Here is a 13,494-nt window from a genome sequence, read left to right on the forward strand (position 1 = left end):
AACCCTGGAATATTTCAGCAATCAATACAATGCTGAAACTATGTAAGTTAATTTAATGAGTAATTTAATGAGTAATTTAATGAGTAATTTAATGAGTAATTAAAAGTGGGAGGGGGCAACACCACGCATACCTCTTTTAAGGTGTGTATAAACCCTGGAATAAACGTGGGAGGGGGCAACACCACAAAGCATACCTCTTTTCAGGTGTGTATAAAGCCTGGAATATTTCAGCAATCAATACGATGCTGAAATGATGTAAGATGGTCGACCTTGGGTTTGTTTGGGTTTTGTTGTTTATTTTTGTGGGTGTGTATTTTTGTGTATTTTGTATATATTTTCACGGCTAATTCCAGTTAACATCCTGCAAAATTTGCTCGTTTTTCTGGCCGAGTCGAAATTGCGTTGAGTTCCTATGGCATGCGCCATTAAAAGCGCTGTGTAATGGTTGAGCTCCCTTTATTTCGTTTTGGTCACGCGGATGAGCAGACAAAATGACGAATGCTGCGGCTGGAGCAGTAGAAGCGATTTTTTAATTGTTCAATGATTATTCGATATTGTTATGACTTATTGTCAATAGGTATACTAAGTGGCCATGAGGTAGCCTGTTGCTATGTACAGTTTTATTCTATTGTTGATTATACCACATAGCTGTGGTGATAAAGGAAATGTTCGTTTTAAATAGATGATTATGATAGGACCATGACTATAAAATCATGATGATTATTATGAATGATATCATAGGGTTCAAATGCAGAATGATTGCATGAACTTGGGAAAGAACTTTCAAGCCCTATGGGATAAATTGCGTGTTACAAGCGATGGAGTTTCAAAATTTAGCATGATTGAAGGAATTTTACAGTCTTATTTCAGGAGTTTTACGAAATTTATATTGCCAAGAGATTTGGGTACTATTAAAAGAAAAATGATGAGATATTTTTCCCAAAGAACTTTAATATCTGCCATCCATTTTGGCGGTCTCATGAATGAAGGATGAGTTGCCTTTAGTGGTTGCAAAGAAAATTTGTGGAGACCAGGCAAAATGGAAAAAAAGGTCAGATATGACCCTAGGACAGAACAGTGATTCGTCAATTGACATGAGGTATGAACCAGAGGTGACGACCGATGAGCTTCGATCTCAGTCAATAGATGGACCTGTCCTGACATCATTGGGGAAAGGGCTTATGCAAGGAGTCATCCAAAATGATTAATTTGATTTATTGATGAATATTGATAAATTAATTGAAATTGAATAATTGAATTGAACTGAATAAATTTAATTGAATAAATTTAACTGAATAAATTGAACTGAATAAATTGAATTGAATATACTGATTGTTTGATTGATGAAAATGCAGTCTCAAGAAAGAAGCTTTGATATCTTTGTGAGATATTATCAATGTGAAGACAACCTTGGAAAATTGAGCAAGGTGGTGAGTTTATATATAGATATATATGTGCGGTTACCATTGTGTGATTTCCCCTTCAACAGAGCGGACACCTGAGGATTCACCCATTTCATACTGACCCTCTGGCTCATCTGCAAATACTGATCTGTGAGATTGGATTGTGCAAAAGCCACAGGTGAGAGAGATTCTCTGGAAATCACCGTTTGAACAGGTGGAGAGATCCTTCCTGGAGGTACGAGTGAAGCTTTAGAGCAGGGGCGGGCAACCCCCGGCCCGCGGGCCACATCCGGCCCGCGAAGGCTTAGCGTCCGGCCCGCCACCCTGCTAGGCTTTATTATTGCAATCCGGCCCGCGGACCTCCCAGTAAAACTCATATCATTTGTAAATGTAAGAGTTTATATTTAGCCGGTCTGAATTCAAGAAAGGGACATTTTGTCTTCAGCACCGTCCTCTTCCGGAAGACATGCGCACGGGGAACTGTCTTGCCTAGACACCGCCTGCTTGCTGATAGGCGGTCTTTTCAAATCAGCCGGCATGTGATACGGACGTCCTTCCGATTCAGTCAGCTTGCGACAAACGTTGGTGTCTGGGACAAATAACTTGCAACAAAGAGGTAAGCGACGCAGAGTTCTCTAAACCTATTTCAATTTTCACTTTCTTTCAATTTGCTTTGTTTTGTTTGTTAGAACATGTTATTATCTTTCATTTGCTGCGTTTAAATAATTTTATTCTCCCTTTTTATTTGTAAAAATAAAAATATAACGAACTTTCTATTTGTAAAGAAAAAAAATATATAACGAACTTTCTGTTTGTAAAAGAAAAAAGAAATTGACGAACTTTTGTTTAAAAGGAAAACGAAATTGACGAACTTTTGTTTAAAAGGAAAACGAACTCTTTAAAAAAAAAAGTATGCAGACTGATTCATTTCCTGTATTTCAGTTTTACGGTGAAACTGTGTCATATTCAGCGTTGGCCACGTGCGCGCAAAATAAATACATTCATCTGTACAATTCGTCTTCCGAGATTTTTTGTGCCCCAGATTGCTTGCTGTTACATCATTTATTCATTGCTGATATACCTAATTTTCTTCCTTTTCAGCTCATCATGTCTGCGACCCAGCGTGTTAAGAAGAGGAAAGTGGACCTCGAGCGTCGGATCTTCAACCCTGAGTGGGAGAAGTACTTCTTCATCGAGCGCTTTGGACAGGCCCAGTGCCTCATATGCTTGAAGACTTTGGCTGTCCTAAAAGAGTACAACGTGCACCGCCACTGGGAGACAGAGCACCGCTCGTCAAACTTCGCGTCGGTGTCTGCCACCGAAAGGAAGGACGCCATGGTTAGACTATCAGGCAACTTGGAGAAACAAACTTCACTCTTCCGCAAGCAGAATACTGAGGCCGAAAAGGTGACGCGCGCCAGTTATGAAGTCTCCCGCATCCTTGCTCGCCGAATGAAGCCATTCGCGGATGGGGACTTCATCAAGGAATGCCTCCTCGCTGTAGTGGACTCCGTCTGTCCAGAGCAGCGTTCCGCCTTTGAGAATGTGAGCCTTTCGTCCCGCACCGTTCGTCGCCGCATCGAGGATATGTCGGAAAACGTGCACGACTCACTCAAAACACGCAGCTCAAATTTCGTCGCCTTTTCCCTCGCTCTGGATGAGAGCACCGACACAAAGGACACGGCCCAGCTGTCCGTTTTCATCCGTGGCGTCACCGCTGACTTTCAAGTGTGTGAGGAATTCCTCCAGCTTGTCCCGCTGCGCGACACCACCACTGGGAAAGACATCTGCGACGCCGTGCTTCTGTGTGTTGATCAGCACTCCCTGGACCTCTCCCGTCTTGTGTGTGTGACGACCGACGGTGCCCCGGCGATGGTTGGTGAGAAGAAGGGCGCCGCTTCGCTGCTAGTGCATCACTGTGCAGCCGCCGGATACACTCAGCCCATTAACAAGATGCACTGCATCATCCACCAAGAGTCCCTGTGCGCTAAGTCTGCCAACCTCGTTGGTGTCATGTCTGTCGTGGTGAAGGTCGTCAACTCCATCCTCTCCCGCAGCCTTAACCATCGTCAGTTCCAGGCACTGATGGACGAGGTGAACGTGCACTACAACGACCTGCTCTACTTCTGTGAGGTACGCTGGCTGAGTCGTGGGGCCATGCTGTCTCGGGTGTGCGACCTACAGCAGGAGATTGCCACCTTTCTACGTCAGAAGAACCTTCCCCACGCTGATCAATTCTCTGATCCGTGGTGGCTAGCTCGCCTGGCCCTGCTCACGGACATCACGGCGCACCTGAACACCCTCAACATAAAGCTGCAAGGCAAAGACATTCTCGTGACAGACATGTACGCGCACATCACTGCCTTCGAGGTTAAACTGCGCTTGTGGGAGGCTCAATTGGCTTCTGGTCAGTTTGTGCATTTTCCTCGCCTTGCTGCATGTGCCCCTGACGATGTGGACCTGGGCACTTGCGTTAGTGTCGTCAACTCTCTACGTGAGGAATTTGCTTCCCGTTTTGCAGGAGTCAGGGTGCTGGCTGCGGACTTCAAGCATTTCACTGCTCCCTTTGACTTCCCCGTGGAAGACGCCCCTGCCTCCTTACAGATGGAGTTGGTGGAGCTGCAGTGCAACGATGAAATGAAGGCGAAGTTCCGCACCTCTTCTCCATTGTCCTTCTTCCGCGACACCGTTCTCCCTTCGAACAATTTTCAAAAATACATTGCCCATGTCCAACGCATTGTGGCCATGTTCGGCAGCACCTACTGCTGTGAACAGCTCTTCTCGAAAATGAAGTACACGAAGTCTCACCTTCGCTCCCAACTCTCGGACCGCCACCTCAATGACATTCTTCTGTTGTCTACCTCAACCATCGAGCCAGACATGGAAATACTTCTTCATGGCAAACAGCACCAGCAGTCTCATTGATTTGTAGAGTGTTCAATGCAATTTTTGTACAATCTATTCATGTAAACAAAATATAGTAATTCTGAGATTTCGTTTTTCACTCCGGCCCGCGATCTCCTTCCAAAAGTCTCATCTGGCCCTCACTCTGAAAAGGTTGCCCGCCCCTGCTTTAGAGGAACAAACTACAACACATCCAACGCTACTTTGATAAAAGGCAGAATGGGAAATGGAGCCTGCAAGAATACACAAGGACAACCAGAGATTCCACAAAAAGGTACTTGTACACATCATATGTACGACCGTTATGGTGCCGAAGCTATAAGGCAGGTCGAGAATTGGTATTTGTGGACAAAGGGACATGATGAGGAGTTTCCAAGAGATGGTACATTTGAGCGAAGTCGATTGGAAAGATTGGAACAAAGATTGAAAGCCAGGAAGAGACAGAATCTAACGGTAGACTGGCTTGCATTCCATCTTTGGGATGGTGAATCCAGACAACGGGAACAGCAAGAACGGATAACGGATCTAGAACTTAAAATAAAAAGGATACAGGATACAGTGGAGGAGACAAATGCACAACTGCCCTCGAAATTAGGAATGAAAGTGACAGTTGTCCCATCTGATTTCCAGTTGTCTCCCCAAAAAGGACGGTACAGAGAATTTTTTCGTGTTTCAGGAGATAACGAGAGATTGCAGTGGCAACTCAGGGATGTAGAGATGCAGCCCAGCAATACAAGTGCACAGGTGCACAGACCAGGCAACGACAGAAACCGGTGTTTCAAGTGTGGACGGATGGGACATTGGAAAAGAGGATGTCCGTATACCAAAAGGAAGACAAGTTCATAGGGTAAACCAAGATCAAGGGTACCAGTGCTGACCGATACCTCAGACAATGATTAGGCCTTCATTGCGACAAATCCCAAATGACGATTGGCCTCAACAAATTAGATTACTGGACAAACATGAATAACTGTCGATGATTCTTGGGTCTGAAAAGTTTTCGGAGCAAGAATTATTCATTTTTCTTTTGCTTGTAAGCAAATTGATAATTAATTGATCAAATGCCAAAATTGGATCTTTTATGTTGGGCACAAAATTTTAAATTTACAAAGTTTGGAACAATTGCTTTGCAATTTTTTTTGGCAAACCAAGTGACAAGAGTCACATCATGATCAGGTGGGAATTTCGGACTATTGTTCCGCACGATTAATAGGTCAGTGGTCGACTGACATACAAATGGGTGGGTAGTCAAATTTGGATAAATTATTGTGGGAACTGAAAGGGTAATGTCAATGTGACGTCATAGGGGTTTTCTAAGAATAAACCTTTTGGTCCATTTGTGTATTAGCGCTTATAAAATTGAAGGACAAATTTTGAGAAATTGAAATAAAGTTGACACCCATCCGGATCTGTAAATAAGGGTTCCAACGCAAACAAATACGCATAATGCATGTGTGTGTGGGTATTTTGTGTGTCAGTGTTTTTGTTTTTGTGTATCAATCTTACAAGATTGTTGACACCGACAGTGTGCCTTGTCTGAAAATAGATAGTTCCATGGGGATGGGATCGCATATCGAGAGAATTCGTAAAATAAAAAATAGAAATATAATTTGATTATGAAAATTATCACTTTTGTCAAGGGAGATGGAGAATAAAGATTTGATTTGCTGAGTTATGAGCAGCTATTCATTAATAGTAAAAATTGGAAGTAATCTTGGGATTCCATTGTGATAGAATTTATATGAGAATCAAAGCTATTTATGGATATGAGCTTCATAAAAAAATGTGGGAGTACAAAATTAGCCAAATTTTGGAGAGGTCTTACACTGACTTCCCAGAGTACTCTGCTCACGGATTTTATATATACTAGGGCATGCCCGTACTATATATATATCTAAAATTATATCCCCCCCCTCTATTTACATGAAATGGTTTGGTCCATTCGCAAAGCCAAAGCGGACGGCTTGCGAGTACGGTGACAATCCCCCCCCTCTATTTACATGAAATGGTTTGGTCCAAAGCGAACGGCTTGCGAGTACGGTGACAATCCCCCCCCCCCCCCTCTATTTACATGGAATGGTTTGGTCCAAAGCGAACGGCTTGCGAGTACGGTGACAATCCCCCCCCTCTATTTACATGCAATGGTTTGGTCCAAAGCGAACGGCTTGCGGAGTTTGGTAAAGAAATCGCCATAGCTCGGTAACTACTTGTCCGATTAATATGCCCGTACTATATATATATAACTATATATATGCCCGTACTATATATCTATCTAAAATTATATCCCCCCCCCCCTCTATTTGCATGAAATGGTTTGGTCCATTCGCAACGCCAAAGCGAACGGCGAACGGCTTGCGAGTACAGTGACAATCCCCCCCCTCTATTTACATGAAATGGGTTGGTCCATTCGCAACGACCACAGAACCCCCCCCCCTCTATTTACATGAAATGGTTTGGTCCATTCGCAACGCCAAAGCGAACGGCGAACGGCTAAATCGCCATAGCTCGGTAAGTACTTGTCCGATTAATTTCAAACCTTGAAAAGGCACATCCTCGGGTCCCCAGCAATATACCTGGCAAGTTTCAAGTATATCGGACCGGTAGTTGTCGAGAAATCGTTGTCGTATACACACACACACACATACACACACACATACACACAGAGATTAGTGGAATTATAGATAGATATAAACTTGAATTTTATCAGAATATAAATTGGGCTGTATGTATGGATGTGTATAAGGCATAGATGATATGGGAAAATAGTAAAGGAAATTTTGCTGGTTTGAACTATTGTGAGTTTTGAGTTCTGGAGTTCAAGCAAAGTCACTGGTTAACAGATGAGAATGGATAGTAAATAAATTATTCGATGCTGGGTAAATTAAGTACGATATTACTAAGACTTATGAGAGCTATTGTTCTTCCTTACAGCAGTGCGAAATTATTGGGAAAAATATATATATATATATTAGATCCAACATAATGAATCTATAAATGAATGTCAGAGGGATAATATCCTCAATTTGTACTAATTATTTGATTGTGGGTAAAGGAATTAATTTATCATAGTGGATTGTTAACAGCAGCCTGAAAATGTCCTGAGAGTGCATCCATGTAATCAGAAATCCCACATTTGTCTTTACAAACAACATTTTGGTAGAGGTCTTGTGTGGACGAGCACTTCCTTGGTAGATAAAAAACGGTACTGCATGCTGGCAGCCACTTTTGCGGCCAGTTAGGCCAAACAAATTGAGAGGAAATTGTAGTTAAATACGTAAGTTACACATGGCTATTTGTAAAAAGGAAATTTGTCGAGATGGGAAACATTTTTCGAAGGTTTATTAAAGTGTTATAATATGACATGTGGCAAGGCAAACTATTGGATGGGAAAATTAGATCTGGTTATAGAAGAAATTTATTGACCCCTTGAAGTTAATTCTTCGAATCATTGTTTCACTGGCATTTTTTGTTCACATTGGAAATAGTTTGGTAGAGCTTTGTTTAAAACCTTTGGTTGCGGTATCTTGGAACGAAATGATAAACCATAGGAGATTGATAAGAATAGAAAAAAAAAAAATATAGACCCAAAATAGAAAGTTGGATTCATGCCTCTCATTGCAAGCAAGCACATGGGGCTAAGGTGGACGATCCCACAGAAAATGAGGCTGCACCTAGCAGCCCAGCAGAACATTCAGTGGCAGATAAATGATAGTCGTGATTTACAGTCATTTGAATTACATTTTAACACCCCTTGCATTGATAAACATTACATTTTCAACATGTGATATTCCTACTTGGGATAGTGACATTTATTTGCCTACATGACATACAATTACCTGCTGATATTAATACAACATGAGTGAAAAAATGTATCACAACTACACTCATGATCAGGGGATTGAGTTCAACCCCGGGAGATAGGGGGATCAGGGTAAGACAAATAATCTGATTTATGTTACATATTAAGGGATTTTCTTTATTTACCTTTTAGGAAGCTTGTTAGTTTGGTATATAATGTTGAATGTCATCGACATATAATTATGTCATAGGTATGAATATATACAAGGAGTAGCAGACTTGTTTGTTGGTTTAGTAGTTATATTGGCAATTGTTTTAGTGGTGGCTTGCTTGAAAGCCTTAGTGACGGTGTGTTTGAATAAGGTAACCAACAACACGATGATAACGCATGAAGTGACAAATGAGGAAAGAAATGTGGAACCACAAGAGGAAGACTTTTATGGCGACATAAATACTGAGATTAAAAGATTAAATCAAGTGATGTTGCAAATGAATACAGTAGAATTAAGATAATGGCATAACGACAATGTTATGAGTTGTGTCAATTACAAGATCAGTGAACTCATATCACCACGAGTGACACACTGTTAAAAAAAAAAAAAAAAAAAAAAGGGAAAAGGAAAAGTGGGAAGGAATTATGGTAATAATACATTATGCTTAATTTGTTGGTTTGGGAAAATATTTGGTGGGAATTAGATATTCCTGTTTGTGATTGTAATCATATACAATTTATTTTCTTAGAGTAGTGCTAAAATATCTGCGCGAGTTAATTTTGAACTATATTAACCTGAAAGCAATTGTGGATGCTATTCTTAGTTTAGTAGTCAAATACATACCTGATTGAATATTACTTGTGTGACGCATATAAATGAATATAACTTTTTGAATGTTGTAAGGGAAAACAACAAATTGTTGAATGTGAAACTGTCGGAAGATATACATAATTATGCTGATTTCATGGTAAGATGTACCCTATCTGATTCAGTGTGTGTGGAAAGCAGATTCAGATGTGACTGAGCATAAGGATAAGACGAGATCACATTTGAAGGGGGTGCTAACGGAATTGGGAAGACGTTCGAGAAAGAAAATTTGTGGCTAAAAAAATGAAGTTAATCGTGGCATACACCCTCTTTCTCAAAGAATGATGAAGACATTCTCCCGTGTAACTTGGAGATGGATGCTTACCTTCACCAAGGAAATTTATGTGACCATTTGCCTGGATCACACTGCAACATATGAAAGAAAGGCAATCACTTACTCTTGTTCGAAGGCTTCGAACATTCATCACATCAGAATTTGCAGGACAACGACATTTTACCTGCAACCTCTGTGAAATGCGGGGACATATGTTATTACTTCACCAACGTCCGGGGAACCAGCATGTAGCTGCAAAAAACGGCTGTGCCCTTGTCACAACAGCTGTGCACGATTCTGCTGGTTGCTCCTGGTATGGATCATGAATGACCTGAACACCATGGTCCCAACATCATTGTGGATGCATCCGGCATCCCTGTTCCACATCTTGCTGGCCAATCAACATTACACCAACACTTGCTGCCCACTCATAATGAGGGAGGAGGCAAGTCGACTACAACTGGGCGAAGGCCTTGTTCAAGGAATCATTATGGTTCACAGCAAGAGTGGCAAGAATGCTACATGGAGAGCAGGGTCAGTCTATGACTCCGCACCGTTACCACAACAGCGAAATCCTACACGTAGTAGTGCAGGTGTTTATAAAGACAGAAGAAAATGTTTCATACCTGAATTCAAACACAAGTGATCAGCCCTTCCTTTCAAACAAAGAATCAACGTTTGTTTGGAGGGAAACGTTTTTGCCAGATGTTGCAGATGCCTTAAAAACTTGAAAATGGTGAAGCAAAATTGTTGTATCTTGGTGATGGTGAAGTGTTATTTTACAAAGATATTTGTGATGCAAATGAAATAGATTGAATTAACAATATGGAAGGAGTCAATGACCAACGAAATGTTTTGTGATCAGAGTCTTGCAGGATGACGGTGTATGCCTAAGGAAATTGTATTGATGTTTACTTGTAGTGATTGATTGTTTACTTATATTGATGTTTAGATTAATGGTTAATATAAACAAAAAACAAAAAGATGAGGGAATTGTGGAAGTGTAACTCAGTGTAACTCATTGGTTGGAACTGGTAACGAACCAAGGTACGAGCAGGTGGTCGTAAGAATGTCAGGAATGCATCTTGCCCTGTCGAAGCTGGGAGTCCTGTTGTGTAGCTTTAGCACGACCCCGGGCTAACACACATTCCCAAGCCCGTACTATTGTCTTTCATCGGGATGCAAAGAGGATGAAGCAAATTCCCAGCAGGGAGGAGCGAGTTGGTGCCAGGAAGGCGAGCAGGATGACTGAGTAACATTGCTGTGGAGAAGGGATTACGATTTCAGCGCACAGAGGATTAACTGAAGTTTGCCCATATAAACAGAAGAGACTTTGAGTCAAGGAGCACTCATCCTCAGAAGCCCTGCCCGACGGAATGAATGCGTACCACGAGTACGGCGCTGTGGAGAAGACATCGGCCACGAAAGAGGGACTATCAGGATAGAGTTACCTGGTCCATTGAGTTAAACGGTAGTTATTTGGTATTGGAATGAAGTGAACAACCAGTTAATAAAGTCTGGAACTTTGTAAACCTGTGACATCATTGGAGTCTTGAGTCTCACAACACTTCCACGACACCTTCATGGAGTGCACTTGGCCTTCTGGCTTCTTTAGAAATAAAGAAAGGCGCCAACCGCGTCCATTTCTTAATTGCGGCCGTCAGGGGGCCAACTAAAAGTGGTTCACCTGTATGGCATAGGTGCCACGTTGACCCAGAGGTCCATCCACGGGTGGTGCTTGACCGCAAAAGAACTGCGGTCCATTGTGGGCGGCCACAAAAATTGCGGTCCATATGGTGTATCGATCCAGGCAGCAAGCAGCGGAAGTACAGGCCCACAACTGCGGAGCCAGCACCTCTCTCTCCTCTCTCTCTGCCCCAAAGCCAGATCCTCGGAGGTGGGAGACAAAATAAGACAAGTGAGTAAGGTGGTAAGGGCGCAAAAGTGCATGCAATACAAGGTAATGCACACTAGGGGCACATGGGAACCAGGTGAGACAGGTACGTTCCTACCGTACGCACCCCCCCCCCCCCACCAGGTAACCTACATTGCCTCTCCCTTACCCCTTACTGTATCCACAAAACACAACACTACCCATAAACATCTACTTTACACATCAACAAACGTCCCTACTGTCTTCCCCGTTCCTCCCATAAACCAAATTTGTCTTCTCTCCCTCCTAACCAATCAAATTTGCCATTTCCAACTCTCATCAAAATTTGCCATCTCCAACTCAACATCAAAATTTGCCATCACCAATTCATCATCAGTCCCTCCTAAGGAGGGAGAGATGGAATCCCCCAATGTCTCATCCACGTCGTGATGCGTCTCACAAATCCACACAGCAATTCTCCTTTCCTGCAACACAGAACGAAGGAACACAGGTGTGGAGTCATCATCACCACCTCACGTAAGTGGCTGCGTATGGTGCGACAGGTTCATCAATCCTAACTATTTCCTAAATGACTTTAACAACTTTACATTACCCGGGGTCTTTCTCCTGCCAAACCATTGGCCCTCATTACTCTATGTGGTTCGAAGAACCAAAATCCCATTGACCATCTGTGGTGCACACCATCAATTTGGGTCTCACTCCCCGATTCAACACTCGGTACCCCCGCACAATTTCGGTGGCTGGGTCGTGTGACGCTCCCAGCTGGTCCGCCCACCTGCACACCTCCACCACTGTTGTTGCCTACCGAGCTCACCTGCTCCTCACCCTAACCTAACTAACTGGGGAAGGCCCTCTCGCACTCTCACCCCCTCAGTGCCCTCTCTGGCACGGGCTGCCCGATCCACACCCGGGATCCTCAGGCACCCACTGACACTAACGGCTCCCAGAGCCCACCTGCGGCCTCACCTGGCCGACATCTAACAGTGGCGGAGTGCCCAACCATTCACACTCATACTAACAGGCCACACGACCAGCCAATTTCACCACACCAATGCACCCATCCACAATACCATTCTGCACAACCGCACCACAAATGCCAATATCCAACCACAATTTACCTATACCTTCTAACTATTCTTTAAACTACCCTCCCCGGGTACTCGTGAAAAGGGGTCCACTCTTCCCTCATCCACACCTTCGCACCATGCACACCACTCCGTACCACTTACTCCAACTCTCTCCACACCACTCATTCTCTGCTCCATATATTCCACACACCTGTGCTTGCACACCTGTGCTCTCATACTTGGTGACGCCTGCACCCTTCTCTCCCCCAAGCGCATTCGCGCTGATCCACAACACTCACTACTCATACACTGCTCCACACACCTGTCCAGTTCTCACACAGCATCATCTCATCTAACTACTCCCCTCTGAAACTTGCGCTTCCCAGTCGTCCCTTTAAACTATTGCGCTCCCACGTCATTATCATCCACTCTAATCTACCTGCGTCCCCTCTACAGGTATCCTTGTCACTAACTAACCTTAACGTTACCTAATGTCATCTTCGCTAGATCCCTACAATATCCTAACCCACCCGGGCTAGTTTTCACTGCCATACACCCCATAATCTATAGCGCATCTGCCCCCCTTTTGTGAGGGATGACCGAGTTGCCATCCCACCACATCGGGCATCTCCCACTACCAATTTTGCACCTCAAAATTTCAACAAATCAAAAATTTGCCAATCACTACCCATCATCTGCCAATCATTACTGCCCATCCTTTGCCAATCATCAAATTTTGTTTTTCTAATTTCGGGGCCAAAACACTATCCTCGTCATTACAGTCTACTTACTAATGCCTCTCGGTGCGCCAATTCACTTCTAAAGCTCGGCTTCGTACAGCCAAGCCATGAATGCGGGTTGTTTGGTGCCAGCGGCTGGATATGTCCCGCATTCGGTGCAGGGAAGGAGGTTTACCCGGGCCGAGGTCCCACGCACCATCTCGGCACGGAGCCATCCCATGGCCCGATCTCGACCTGCCGGAATGCCTCAACAAAAAGTGGTCGCCATGACGACCCTTCCTATCGGGCTGCCCGCTCCGCCTAGTGGAGCACGGACGCGGCCGTTCAAAGCAAGGCCCAGCGTGGATCGCGTACGGCGGTCCTTTCGAACCCGCCGTGGCTCGGATCCCCGCTGGTTCTCGTGGCACGCGAAGCCCGGCACGCACCGAGGGCCCGATTCGGCTATAAGTCGCTCTAACCGCTAACCCGGTTACTGTCGATGCCTCACCTGCATGCTTACACGCATACGCTACCCCTTTCTTGCTCATACATCCAGCCGTTTCCCTGCTCTTGGT

Source organism: Myxine glutinosa, chromosome 5 (genome assembly GCF_964187855.1).
Source record: "Myxine glutinosa chromosome 5, kmMyxGlut1.1, whole genome shotgun sequence".
Classification (NCBI taxonomy): domain Eukaryota; kingdom Metazoa; phylum Chordata; class Myxini; order Myxiniformes; family Myxinidae; genus Myxine; species Myxine glutinosa.